The sequence below is a fragment of the Lepisosteus platostomus genome, chromosome 3, assembly GCF_059453375.1.
Source record: "Lepisosteus platostomus isolate fLepPlt1 chromosome 3, fLepPlt1.hap1, whole genome shotgun sequence".
NCBI classification, from domain to species: Eukaryota; Metazoa; Chordata; class Actinopteri; order Semionotiformes; family Lepisosteidae; genus Lepisosteus; species Lepisosteus platostomus.
Window position 1 is genome coordinate 34818819 of NC_142613.1, and position 15415 is coordinate 34834233.

A 15415-nucleotide genomic window follows, 5' to 3' on the forward strand; every position below is an offset into this window, starting at 1 on the left:
AGAAAACAATTTTTCTCCAGAAAAAGAACTTTAGAGTTCAATAAGAGTATAGTCAGGCACAAGTTCTTCAGAATCAGTTCTCTAAGGTTCTTGTACAAAGTCTTTCCTAATGTCCATTTTGGAACATGGTGCTGAAATGGCAAAAGTCTTCCTCCAAGTCCTGTGGGCAGTGCTCTATTAAATGTTCTGTAGGTGTAACTCACATCTTCATAGAATTAAAGTGTACAAGAAATATATATTTTTTGTTTTGATGTTTGTGGGTGTTTAAAATGTATTTATGTTATGGTCCTACTCTACACTGACTGCTCACCACAATAAAAACCACTGAACAACTGTGGGATACACTTGCATGACCTGTGGGATACAAGTTTCAGAGACCTGTGAAAGGTTCATGCTCTATGAGAAGAACGAGTCATATACAGTAATAGTCACATATTATATGAGTTCAGGTGGGTAGCTGCGTCAGCATGCGTAGGCTGCAAAGGAACAAGTAAAAGGTTTATTCCATGCTGAAAAAAAGAAGAAAGAGAACACAACGTTTCGGCCGTGGAGCCTTCTTCAGGTGTGAGAGTGACAAGGCAGTAGGCAAAAAGAAATGTAGCGGGAGAACAAAGGCAGGGAGGGAGGAGGAGTGAGAGGCGGGAGCAGGGGACAGAAACTGAGGCCAATCAAGAGGTGTGAAGTCAGAATGGGTGTAGAGAGGTGTGAAAAGAAACTTCCAATGAATGGAGAAAATAAAAAAAACTGTAGTATGTCATTAAGAGAAGGGATCCTAGCTGCAGAATAATTTTGGTTTCGGTAGTCTTTCTGATGTTTGAGTTCGGAAAACCGTCTTTGAGAACACAGACGGAGAGATTAGAGTGGTCGTGGCCGTCAGAGGTGAAATGAGAAACAATGGGTTTGGAGAGATCTTTAATCTTCACAGCCCTGACGTGTTCTCTGAAGCGGTCTCTGAGTCTCCTTCCTGTTTCTCCAATGTTTCTCCAATGTAGATGGCTAGGCATTTACTGCAATAGATACAGTAAATAAGGTTGCTGGAGGTATAAGATGCCATCTGGGTGATCCGGAATTGTCCTGAGGGGCCTTGTATGAGTGTGGTGTTAGATGTGTACAGATGCAGCCATTCAAAATGGGTGAGGTATTTCGCGGCATACCCCGGTGGGCGTGTCACAGTATCACGCAGTATCACGCGGTATCACGTGTGTCACGTGTGTCACGTGACTAACTATCCGGCGTCGCCTTGTAAAACCGCCAGGGGGAGCTTAACCTCTCATGTACAGCATTTGAGCCTTTAATTTTGAACTGTGTATTACAGCATGTTAATCATCAGTCATTAAAATGTTGGTATATATTATGAAAGCAAGATTGCTCAGTTGGACAGAAGTACACAACCTACCTTTATCAGAAATATTTATGCATCAAAGCCTTTACTGAAGATATTACTAATAGTATTGATAATGAATGACTTTGGACAAGCTGTATACTCAAAGTATAATTTCTTTAGCACATTTGTACAAGCACTTGGAATCTGTCCAAGCCATACTTTGTCAGGCATTTTGTTTTACTTCAACGGGGCATAAAAACTTCCTTGCTTTTAACAGGGCGTTTCATAATTTCTAGCTACGAAAATGATTTAAAATGACACCTATCATTCAACTAGAGCTTAAAATATCACAAGGAAAAATACACACCGGTATTCCATTTCTCCCTAAACATTGCTTCGAAGTCTTTAACTAACGTGATACCGGAGTCAACAAGCATACTTTTAGAATTTGATTAAAAGGGAATATAATATGGAATCGCGTATCTAAAGAATTTAATAACGGTATGATTATATCCGTGTACTGCGGCAGGACTGTGTAAGGCTGTTTCGCCTACCTGATCATGCGAGCTGTCTTGTAGCCTACTGGTCTAGGTGCGTGACTAACAACGCACAGGTTGTGTGTTCGAATCCAGCTGGTGCTGGGCTTTTCTTTTAACAAACATTTCTTTGAAAAAATAGAATAGCGATATTATGGACAATCAATTGACTTTTATATTTCAAAATATCGCAACATGATCGATATTTGCGATATTTTGAATATATCTTCCCTTCTGACAGCGGTTCCTGCTTCTATTGTGTGTGTGTGTGCAACAGTAAATTTTTATAGAGAAATGGAGGCTGGACAGTATGCGTTACAATATAAACATTTATATTGATTTAAATCGTGTTCTGATTTAAATCGCAAACGCGTGTTTAATTATGTGTTTTTTAATCATGATCAGGCTAATGCATTTCTACATTTTCTGTATGAACCAGCTTAGAGGTTCATACAGAAAGACAGCTTGTGTTTAAATTGAGTGTAAGGTAATTTATGCTTCTAAAGTCATGGTCAGTATTGTTGTACTGTGCTGTACTGTGTCACATTATTTTATAGCGTTTTTATTGCGTTATTAAATCCGGTGGCGCTGTGTTAGTTTCCTGACTCACATTATTTAAACTGCGACACTGATCATTCATCTCTAAATAAACTTTATTTTATATAGCGTTTTAAGCAAATAGGTAATTAGATTGCTCATAAACCTAATCACTTTTTCTACATAAACACAGCGTGATTGCTCTCTGAAAATGCTTTTCCTTTATTTTTAAAGTAGGCTCAGATTTCAACTATAGATCGTATTATTATAAACTTTCTTGGAAAAATGTATTTTATGTAAACCATGTTTGCTATTAATTCATTTAGGGCTAAAATACGTTCATTGTCTTCTAATCGAGTCGAGTTGACATTGGAAGCCTGCCACACCCGGACCGTTAAACCAACGCATTAGCACGTCAAAGCCCATTGAGCCAGTATTGGCTTTAGTATCCCCCCCTTCTCCCCTCAATTCAATTCAGTTCAAGGTGTTTTATTTGCATGACAGATGGGTACAAGCAGTGTTGGGTACTGTATGTATATTGTAACGCTTACGGCAGACAGGCACTGTGTAGGAGCCGACGCACCAGAGCAGCGCCTGCAAATTTTATATTTATAACTTAGTTTTTAAAATTAGTCAAGCAATACGAAGCATCTCCTTTTACTTAGTGCCTGAGCATACTGCAACGCGTGTGAAGCCCATAAACGATATTAATTTTGGAACTTAAACATACAGTATATGGCTGGTCTCGGTACTTTAAAGAAAACATACACACCAGTATTCCATTTCTCCCTAAACATTTTAAGCATCGAAGTCTTTAACTAACGCGATACCGGAGTCAACAAGCATACTTTTAGAATTTGATTAAAAGGGAATATAATATGGAATCGCGTATCTAAAGAATTTAATAACGATATAATTATATTCATGTTGCAAAAGAACTGCAACGGACATAAAAACTCCCTTGCATGGTTTCATTACGACCAGAATCGGTCTTGAGATATTTTTAACTTGATTTACAGTATTTGAGAGGTATGTCTTAACACCGATACTACAGTGCTTAAGTACTGCTCACGTATATGTTTCTAGGTTTATATTATGCATTTCATACGGTCAAATTACTTTTGAGCAATAAGAAGCGAGAAACGGTATGCGTTTTACTTTCGTTTTGTGCTGGGACCCGTGGATTGATTAGAGATATCAAGTACATACAAGTCATTTTTTAAATGTTGTAGTTCGTCTTGAAAAAATGTTACGAGTACATCATCTATCAACAATTACACAGGTTCTGTTTCCATATTGCGGATTTTGGTTACGTAATATTATTTTCTAGATTTCACGTTGTGAATATGATGGGATGTCTGATGGGATGTTCCTAAAAATCCATCCTCTGTAAAACGTCTTCTCTAGTTGTCCTGCATATGTATTCGCTAATGAAGCTGTGTGTTCTGAGCCTAGCCAGCTTAGAGGGCTAAAGACAGCTTGTGTTTAAATTGAGTGTAAGGCAATTTATGCTTCTAAAGTCATGGTCAGCATTTATCTTTGTACTGTGTTGTAAACTTGTTCTGTGCCAATCACAAACTCGTTTTCAATAAAATTATTTTATTAATTCAGCAGTTTGTGAGAGGGACATCCAGCAGGGAGACACACACACACACCGGTTTTCATTGACAACATTGTTTTTTTTTCAATTCCTCTTGTCTAACAGGAATGTTTTGTTTGTGGACAGACTGTTAGACAAGAGGAAAAGACCGCCTCCTCCTACGAAGCATTTCGTTGATCCGATCACGAATTCTTTTCCAGTCGTACGCAGCAAGGGTTGAGAATCTCCGATTCACCATCGTACTAATGGTTTCCCGGAGATTGGGTTAAAAAAAAAAACATACTAACAACTGTGCCATCCTACTCCTTAGTTAATACATTTTATTATTCATGAACAGTTAACATTGTTAGCAAAATATTTTGAATTATATTTAACCCTATTTTTTCTTTAGTTTTGTATTTAACTTATATGATAGTCAGACTTAATGTATATTTGAACAATGAAAATATATTTTTACAAGATTTTACATTAAGCACTTAAGATTAATATGGTTAATAATAGTAAACTGTAACATGCTGTAACAAGATCGGTTACAAGAAGAAAATGCTTTCAGAGAAAATGTTTCAACCAAACCTGTTCCCACACACCCCGCCCCCACTACCATTAGAATATACACAAACATTTTAGCGTTTCATTCTGAGCAGAAGACACTCACACCTGAAGAGTGCTGGCTGTGACGAATTAAACCGGTTTTACAGGTTTCAATCACAGACCATGTGACATGGGACTCAGTAAACTACGGTAACACCGTATTTGATAACGCTTTAAAAACGCTATAAAATAATGTGACTTGGCACAGAACAAGTTTACAACACAGTACAAAGATAAATGCTGACCATGACTTTAGAAGCATAAATTGCCTTACACTCAATTTAAACACAAGCTGTCTTTAGCCCTCTAAGCTGGCTAGGCTCAGAACACACAGCTTCATTAGCGAATACATATGCAGGACAACTAGAGAAGACGTTTAACAGAGGATGGATTTTTAGGAACATCCCATCAGACATCCCATCATATTCACAACGTGAAATCTAGAAAATAATATTATGTAACCAAAATCCGCAATATGGAAACAGAACCTGTGTAATTGTTGATAGATGATGTACTCGTAACATTTTTTCAAGACGAACTACAACATTTAAAAAATGACTTGTATGTACTTGATATCTCTAATCAATCCACGGGTCCCAGCACAAAACGAAAGTAAAACGCATACCGTTTCTCGCTTCTTATTGCTCAAAAGTAATTTGACCGTATGAAATGCATAATATAAACCTAGAAACATATACGTGAGCAGTACTTAAGCACTGTAGTATCGGTGTTAAGACATACCTCTCAAATACTGTAAATCAAGTTAAAAATATCTCAAGACCGATTCTGGTCGTAATGAAACCATGCAAGGGAGTTTTTATGTCCGTTGCAGTTCTTTTGCAACATGAATATAATTATATCGTTATTAAATTCTTTAGATACGCGATTCCATATTATATTCCCTTTTAATCAAATTCTAAAAGTATGCTTGTTGACTCCGGTATCACGTTAGTTAAAGACTTCGAAGCTTACAATGTTTAGGGAGAAATGGAATACCGGTGTGTATTTTTTTCTTTAAAGTACCGAGACCAGCCATATACTGTATGTTTATGTTAAGATTTCCCTTCAGTGGTAAAATTAGATATGAATATTCAATACTTAAATGGGCACAGTTAAGACATTAAATATACATATACATATTGTATACAGTACAGTTTGCATACGGTAATATGTTTATGTTACGCGATTAAAAAATAAATAAATAAAACTGGAAGGTCCAGCACCACCATTATGTTTATATGGTTGTTTTTGTTGGTTGGTTGTTATTATGGTTATTAATAATACGATCTATAGTTGAAATCTGAGCCTAAATAAAAAGAAAAAGCAAGTGATTAGGTTTATGAGCAATCTAATTACTTATTCGTTTAAAACGCTATATAAAATAAAGTTTATTATTAATTTGCTGGACAGAGCGGTGAACATTATTATGCATAAGACAAAGATAACGATCCTGATCAGTTTAGAAATCTGTGTACGCTGTAAGGTTTTTACTTCTTAAACTTTTAAAATACACGTTTTGAATATAAAGAATTCCTCTTCCTGGTAGTGTGTATAGCACGCCAGCATGTCTTTTTTCTCCAATCAGAGGGGTGTCAGATGGTGTCAGCCAATCACCATTCTGCGTTGGGTAGCAACGGGTGACTGTTCTCAGGCGGAAGATGTAAACAGCTTAATGTTCGTGTTAAATAATTTTTTTTAATTCAATTAAACGGGCACAGTTAAGACATCAAATATACATATACATACTGTATACAGTACAGTTTGCATACGCTAATATGTTTATGTTACGCGATTAAAAAATAAATAAATAAAAATGAAAAGCCCAGCACCAGCTGGATTCGAACACACAACCTGTGCGTTGTTAGTCACGCACCTAGACCAGTAGGCTACAAGACAGCTCGCATGATCAGGTAGGCGAAACAGCCTTACACAGTCCTGCCGCAGTACACGGATATAATCATACCGTTATTAAATTCTTTAGATACGCGATTCCATATTATATTCCCTTTTAATCAAATTCTAAAAGTATGCTTGTTGACTCCGGTATCACGTTAGTTAAAGACTTCGAAGCTTACAATGTTTAGGGAGAAATGGAATACTGGTGTGTATTTTTTTCTTTAAAGTACCAAGACCAGCCATATACTGTATGTTTACGTTCCAAAATTAATATCATTTATGGCCTTCACACGCGTTACAGTATGCTCCTATTCTTTTTATGCTCAGCTACTAAGATTTCCCTTCAGTGGTAAAATTCAATATCTACAACGGGCACAGTAAAGGCGTTTACAGTAAGTCTTTCTACGACAGACCAACGGACCACGAGTGCCCCTGTCGGTCAACCAATCACGCACCGCGGTATCGCGTGTCATCTTACCTGCGGTATCTGTACTGCGGTGTCTGTACCGCGCACTTTGAATGGCTGCATCTGTACTTGCAGGTGATACAGCAAGCTCTGTTGCAAGGGAAAGTGCCAGGTCAAGGGAGCTGTGAACACGGAGGTTACGCAGATTAGGTGGTCGGCGATTTGAGATGATGGGGCGATCAGGACTTGGATTATTGAAAGGAACCTATCTGCATGTTATTTCCAAATTTGGGAGAGCAAAATCTGATTATGGAAAAAAGCATACAGGATATATCGGGGCATATATGAAGGCTGCTCCAAGCCCTGGATGTTTATTTTCATGAGAAAATATGAAATATGAAAAACAATTCAGACCTTCCAGCCCATTTGGTGGTTTGAAGCTACCTAGTCTCCAGGATCTCATTCAGCAGCTCTTTAAAAAGAAGCCATGATACTGGCTTCAACACCAGTTTATTCCAAACTCCCACAACCCTTCAAACTTCTCTGGTAGACAGAGAGTTCCTTTTAAAGGAAACAACCAATCCTGTTATGTTTGTTTGGCTGAAAGATCGGGACTACAGGCCAATGACTGCCCAGCAGAGATGCACTTTTGCAGCAGTGAGGAGATCACAGAGGGAGGCAGGTGTCCAGTCTTTTGTGCTACATTCTGTGCTGGCAGACAATGTCTATTTACATTAGCAAATGAGGCCAAGAGGGTCCTGATGTTAACTTTATGCAATCGTTGTGGCAGAACCACTTCAAGCTACACTGTGGATTTCTGGCATTGCACCACAGTGCAAGGATTGCTGTTTAATAGTCTATTATCTCTGCCATAAGAAACCAAAGCATGCAGATCTCTGTCTCAGTGTGGCTCTATGCAGGAGTACTGTTTGACAGCGTTCAAACAACAGTGTGACAGACTCAACAAGGCTATAGCTCACCTGTAGCGAGATTGTCCACAGACAGGAACAAGTGAAAAATCAAATTTTCATCTGTGCCTTGACTGCCCACAATTTGACTCGAGTGCAGAAAATATATCATGCACTCTAGTGTGGCTGAGAGATCTTAGGTGTTGGGTTAAGGCTCCACTCTCTTTAAGTATTTCTTCACGTCCCTCTGCTGTCCTTTATACCAAAAAGGCTAGCTGGGCTGAACTAGCCTCTTGTTTTTAACCATTCTGATTTATATATGACAGGTTGCAACCAGTCTCTCAACTGTTAAGACTGGCATCTTCACAATCTGCAATCTATATTAAGTGAATGTGATGAGTCTGTTTAAGATATAAGTGGTTCTAATTTAGAAAATCATATAAATTCTTCATTTACGTTAAAAAATCTTATGTTTTTCTCCATTTTCAAGTAACTGTTTTACTGTATATTATGTTTAAACCTGGAACATTTTTTCCATGAAGCTAAATGTATTCTTTCTTTCAATCAATCCAAGAGACATCCATCACAAACAAAACTTGTTGTGACAGTCATGTAGCAATCATGAGGTCTGCCGTATAATATTTTAGGATTCATTCTTCATTCTCCTTTGGGGTGAACATTTAAACCCTGCACTCTATAAAATTGACTTTATAGGCTTTTTGTAACTTGATGGTAAGGTGTCAGTGAGATCTGAAAGATCAAAAAGACTATCCAGGACAGAAAGACTAAGGGAAAATGTCAGATTTGGATGAAAACACAATTGCTATAATCTTGTTTCAAATTTACAGTTCAAACAACACTTTATAAAGATATCCTCTGATGTGCTCTTCAGTCTGAGCTTTAGAATTAGATATTAATGCTTTGCTTTTGTTAGCTCACAGTTTAACAGAGGAAGGCACCAAATGTTAATCAAGGTCTCCATCTTTATAAAAAAGGATGTAGAAAGATGGACTTTCCACATTAATTCTATCACCTAGCCTTGTGTTTTTTATGTCAATACTGTATCTCCTGAAAACAGGGCACAGAGTAGGAAAAAAAAGCTTTAAAGGTTCCACATGAAAATGTTGTCGTTTTATATGATTGTTGTAATCATATTGATTACAAACTTGCATTATTCAATAGTGTCTATCACTAAAACATTTTACTCTTTAAAATTACTATTAGGCATATTTGTACAGCCATTTAAGACACGCTAGGTCAACTGGTATTTTTGTAGCAACCAACTGCTGTAATAAAATATAAAGGAAATGGTTAGGGCTAGAGATTCTAAACTGACATCCTGAAAGATTTATGTAATGCTTTGTAACTTAACTGTGTTTTGTTCTTTTAAGAGGAAATACACATGGTAGTAAATGATTAATGAATACAACCCCTTGTGAACTGTTGTGCTGACCTGAATCTCCGGCATATAAATGAAGAGATCAAATGTGCTAGATATGAAAAACTATCAACTGCAGGCCCTTGAAACAACTAACTTTTAATTATTTTATTTACGATTAACCCAGTTAAATTGTAGTACAAACCGCTCTGCAATGAATTAAGCAGTTTGGCGGTTGGACAATAATCACATTACTGATAACAGGCTGACTTTTGAAGGGGAGTTTTTCTGCAAAGGAAAGCTTTCGAACGCACAGTCCACATTTTGAAGAACATTTACCAACTAAAGAGAAGAAGGTTAAACACAAAAGTCACAACCAAAGCACAGAAAACAAATGCACCTCTGCATAGTCTTATAAAGCTACAGTACTGTATATAAAAGTCAGTTCTTTTTATCTGTAATAAAATAAAACTGGGGATAGCACATTGACATGTCATTATTACCTCACAGCACTGAAGCCCTGGGACCAATTCTTGAAGTGCTATCTGTGTGGAGTTTGTATGTTTTCTCTGTGTTTGTCTTCCAGTGTTCCAGTGTCTGGGTGTTCCAGTGGGTTTTGTACAAATCAGCCCAGGTGTGTGTGTTTGTGTGTGTGTTTGTGTCTGTGTGTGCCCTGTGATGGACTGGTGTCCTATCCAGGGTGTATCCTGCCTTGCACCTGCTGCTTGCTGGGATAGGCTCCGGCTCCCCTGCAACCCTGTATTGGATAAATCAGTTAGAAAAGGGATGAAGGGATATAAAACTGGAATTCAAAGACTTTTAGGTGAAAGAGATAGCAATTGAATGATAAGCCTTTACCTAAAAGATGGGAATTTAGGAAATCAAGAGATGCCAGTACCATTTCTCTATATACAGTAGTACAGTATAGTCTGCTTAACATCCTATCTACATGATCTAGAATAACTAAGAAAAATAAGACATGAAAGCATCATAGCCGAAGGAATACTCAATCCAACGTCTGTAGATCAATACCATGCCTTCCCTGGCAAACAGGTGATAGATCATAAAGTCTTTATAACACATAAAAACCAAGAGAAACTTTCACAATATTAGCAACAGGCAAGATATTAGATTCAAATACTGTATGACTGTGTGCTTTCTAATCCAGGAAAACCCTGTATAGTACATGGAGAACATAACTAAATTCATAAGCATCACATTTATACTGAAATAGAATTATTGTAAATGAAAAAAAAAACATTTATTTGCTTTTCTGCATTCTTTATTTCACATTTTAAATTATGAAACACAGTTACCCGGTGACAAAACTCAGGATCATGAAGTGAACATCAACCAAATGGCATCCAGCACCAAAAACCGTTGTTTAAAATAAACAGCAGGGAATTCATACATTTTTAATGGTGTTAAAAACACCAAAGGTGTACCTCTATTAACCTTCCTGTATGATCAGTAACAACAGTGTTGCATATTGGAACATTACGTCACAAATTATATTTGCCATAACAAAGACACCACAAGGTTTAGTTTGCTGGCTGAGTTTCCAATCCGAAGAAAATCTGATTTCTAATTTCAACTGTACCACTGATGTTCTCCCTAAACAGCACTTGAGCTCATATGCTGTTACCCCACAAAATATCTACAGGGCTATAAAGCTAAATAAGTGGCATTTATGGAACAATCTATTGAATTAAATTCATATAAATTAACAAAACATTTCCAAAAAAATACAAAAAGAGATTAAACAAGATGCAATAAAAATGTCAACCTTTGAAGGAATAATTTTGGCACAAAAATTGCACAAAAAGAAAAATCTTTACAACAATTGTCAATTTACAGGCTTTACAGTTAATCAGCCCCATTATGCTCAACTTATGGACAGGAATTAGATGTAATGGGTGTTTTTTCCACTTACACTAGGCCAGTGGCTAAGGCAAACTCCTCATCTTATTAAGCAAAGGGCATACAGTACATATGTATTCTCTAAGGACATTTTAAAGACTTTAAAAAAATGGAACATTTTTGAAGCGAAAAAAACTGCACATACAGTAAGTTTCATAATTTATACATTGCATAAATTTGTTTGAAAGTTAATAACAACCTCAAATCAAATCCTAATTAGAGCTAATGTATTTTAGTTGAATAACCATTCACACATTTCCTTTGGTACTTTGTAGAACGGGGGTAAAGTAAATTATAGTAAATTAAAAGCTTTTAAATTACTGAGATGAGAAGACCAGTTAAATAAGGCCCCTTTTGACGATTATGTGTTCCTGGTGCACTCCACTTTACCATTTTCTAAAATGTCCGCTTTTAAATGAAGCCGGTAAAATACAGACCGCTTGTTGTACAGTTCCCTTTCATCTGTGTGGGTGTTAAAACATTGACTTCCTGTGTACACTCTATAGTTTAACTCAATTTTTATTGATATAAAATCCACAGATAATATGACTACTTTAAAAGGGTGTAAGGAAAATCTGGGGTGGCAAGGATTAGCAGGCAAAAAAAAGAAAAAGGTCAAAACAGGTCTGTCTTTTCCTGAGCGCAGTATTTCATAGCATCCAAGCATTTTTAAAAACATAAGCATTAATGTGAGCTGCTCTCCTTCAGGTACACTTTCACAACCAACTTCAAACTTCCCCTTTTAACCCAGAACATTCATTCTTCTCTGATTTCTCCAGATCATAAAAAGACCTGTCCAGTAATTCAGCAAGTTGAACCTTCACTTCTCTTCACTTCACTTCTTCACTGAAATAAGAGAGAAATTCTTAGCACAATTGCCACGGCCTTTAATTTTTTATTTTTCCCTGAATCTACAAAACAAAACGCTTCCTTCTGATAACATCACCCTCAAACAAAAAGAAAGAAATATTGTATTTCTAATAAACATTAAAAATAACCTTTTATTCACATATTATAATTTAGAAAGTTTTCAAGACACACTCCACAAAAGCCTATCACAGCTCAGCCTACTTCTGAAACAACTATGAGAAGATAACTCCTAGTATGGTAGCGCCTTTGGGGTCTGTTGTTTTTAATTTGATTTTTGATAACTTGGTTATGGCTGAAAGGTACAGGCTTGGAATCATCAAACCTGAACAAATTAGTCTGTGGGAAACCCTCTCCTTCCTTCCTAGTATTCCTAAATACCCCTGTCTCAGTCAGATATAAATAATATATACATTTGATATAAGATATAAAATAATTTGTTATTAATGCATATAAGACTGTTAAGCTTGAGGGAGTTTTTTTTTCCACTCAAAGCTGTAGCACATGTTAAAAATCAGTCTTAGGTCTTTAATAGGTAAATAACTAAACTTTGAGAGGGATCCTCAAAGCCAAAAAACTATTTTCCCCTATTCAGTAGGAGTACTAAAATCACTATTTTGCTGCAAACAAACTGTGGGAATTTCTTTTATCAAAAGAATAGACATTTGCCATTTGTCAGCGTTTTCTCTTTGAGTCTGTGAACAGACTGATACTCCCGCAGCTCTACTCTTTTATACAAAGGATGATAGTTATCTACTAGCTTAACTGAGAATTTCACTTGAAATATCTTTTAACATGAACATTTCTTGAAAGCATATAACAGCCAATGTGGCTGTTGGCACCTTGTGGTGGCTTTTGGATCTATTTCTGGCCTTTTTCTGATGCTATGTTGCCATTTATTCTTTCCTTTAGCACAAATGACTTGGTTGAACTACAGGTGCTTGGAGACATCAGACCCGTGATAGAGCATCAGCACTGCTGTGAGAGATTCCAGACCAGACCAATGTTCTTCTGTGAAACTATATTACTGTTGAAGTAGTTTATTATATATTAATACATAAGTATTATATTATTAAGTTGAATAAGCATCTTGTCATTTTTTTCTATAGCACATGTGTAAGCAGTCCAGATACAATCTCAGTGACAGTGATTGTTGCCCAACACTTTGATTCATGTCAAGCTATGTCTATGGACACTGGGTCTGAGCCTCTGGTGTGACCTGAGCAGCCTTAGCTTTGGGCATTAATTTATGCCTACAGGTTTTGCTGTGCATGCTGATAGATTTTATTGGGTTCTTGCTAAGCAGCAATCTGATCTTGAAGGTTTCCCTCAGCAGCCAGCTGCTGTAGTCGTTTAGCCTCTTACCAATTGCATTAAGACCTTTACAACATTAGCCACTGCTTTGAGATCAGTCACTAGGGATTATAAACCACCTTTCCCACCACTTGTGTAGAGTCCTTCTTCTAACCACCAAAGTATGGACAGAGTAGTGTCTGGAGTAGAGTAGAGTATGGACAGAGTAATCCTCACCCATTTAGCTATTATTTTGAAACATCTAAGAATCAGATGTTTGAACAGGAAACTAATTTTTATTACTCCGATTGGGAATGTTAAATATGAGGGTGTACTTTTCCTTTAAGCTTCAGTTTATGCTACAAATCAATCTTAGCTCTTCATCAGGTATCTAAATAACTAAAATGAGTGATCCTCAAAGCCATAAATCGTTTTTCTCCTATTTGCTTTGCTGTCTGAAACAAATTTTGTGAATTTCTTTCTTTTATCAAAAGAATAGAGATTAACCATCTGTCAGCCTATTTTTTTGAGTCCGTGAACAGACATATGTTCTCTCTCAGCTCTGTTCCTTAATACTTGCAAAGGATGAAGGACACCTGAGAGCATAAACAAGCTCTCAGACGATATACTAGTAGTTGGCGGCCTTGTGGCTTCTGCTGGTATTTCTGGACTTCTGTTGTTTCGGCACACAACTTAAATAAAAACATTTAGCATTTTGTTTTCCTAAATGACATACAATGTATTAAAAACAACTAATATCTTTGGGGCAAGTTTTTTTTTAGATCATTACTTAAAGCTTTCATGAGACACAGCACTTTGCAATTCAATAAAAATGAAAACACAAATTTACTAAAAACTGTCACTGATTATCCAAGAACTCACTGCAAAGAATTCCATGTATTGTGTGGCACACTTACGTTTCTTGAAGTTTTTTTTTAATCCCAGCATAATGGCGCTACCAACAGAATAGTTTTGTTAACTCCACATTCATAGATGAAAGAGCAGGACTATAAAGGGGCTATGAATGCAAACCACAGGTTATCTTATCTGTAACAACAGACACAGAAAAGCAGCCAGGGGACACAGGTTTCCTATTTGCATTTACCCCTTGATTTGTTACACAGCCTCATGCAAATGTTATATGACTTTTAATAGAACAGATTTCTGAAACAGAATTATATTCTTAGAAAGCTGGGAGAGACATTCATGCATGGACCTGCAGATCTGTCTACAGTATGCATTCTTTGAGTTGTTAAGGTTCTGAAATAAAAATTAAATCCTTTTAAATTATCTTAAGAGTTACAAATAAAAAGAGCATGAAAGGAGACTGCTTCAGTAGTATGTGAAACTATTGAAACTACACATGGATTTTACATTGAAGCTCCCTGATTGACACATAACAATTGTCTGCAAATCATTTACAAATCGTACAGAACCTTTAAAAGGTGAAAAACTGAAATTGGAAAAAACAAATGCTGCATGCATTCATCTAACCGCTAATGGAACAAAAGTGTATTCTCATTAAAATCTTGTTCAATGGAAACAAGAGACAAATTGCTTTAGCAAAAGGTTTTTCTTGTTTGCTCTTTGAGTCACATCAAAGTGTCTTCATAGATTGAATGTGAGTGTCCACAAGATGAGGGTATACAGTATCTGCAGAGTGATTGAGTTGCTTTTTACTGTCACTGTGCCTGTAACCAAAAACAAAAATAATATCAAAAGACACAGATTGAAATTTTGTCATTTTTTGCCTATACACCGTAATTTCACGTTTGCCCCAATCCACATACAGTAACCCAGAGAAGTACAACATTTGCCAAAAGACCCTTACTATACCTGAATTCTTGCAAGTTGCCTAAATAGATACTAAATGCAAATAAATGCCCTTTCCCTGGCTTTTTCCTTTTTCCTTTTAAAATGCTTTTTGAATAGTGTATAACCAAAACATATCTTTTAGGTTTAACTAATTTTTCTTTTTTTACACTGTATAGCCCAGTTAACTAATTTAACTAGTTAACTAATCCCCATTTACTTGAAATCCTTCACAAAAATAGGCACAGGAGTAGGTAATGATGATCCAAGATGCTGTCCTAATTGAAGAGACAGAGAAATAAACTAAAACAGGAATTCCATAAAACATTTCAAGAAAGAATCAGAAT

General features: G+C 36.5%; 1 protein-coding gene across 20 annotated transcripts in view; it reads right to left on the minus strand.

Annotated features, from left to right (window-relative positions):
* Nucleotides 1–10436: 10436 nt before the first annotated feature.
* LOC148674791 (dystrobrevin beta) overlaps nucleotides 10437–15415 on the minus strand; it is a 192611-nt gene continuing 187632 nt past the window's right edge. For all 20 annotated transcript variants that reach the window (XM_088625444.1, XM_088625445.1, XM_088625428.1 and 17 more), the window contains one exon: nucleotides 10437–14947. The gene's annotated coding sequence lies outside the window, so the exon portion shown is untranslated. The remainder of the gene's footprint in view (nucleotides 14948–15415) is intronic.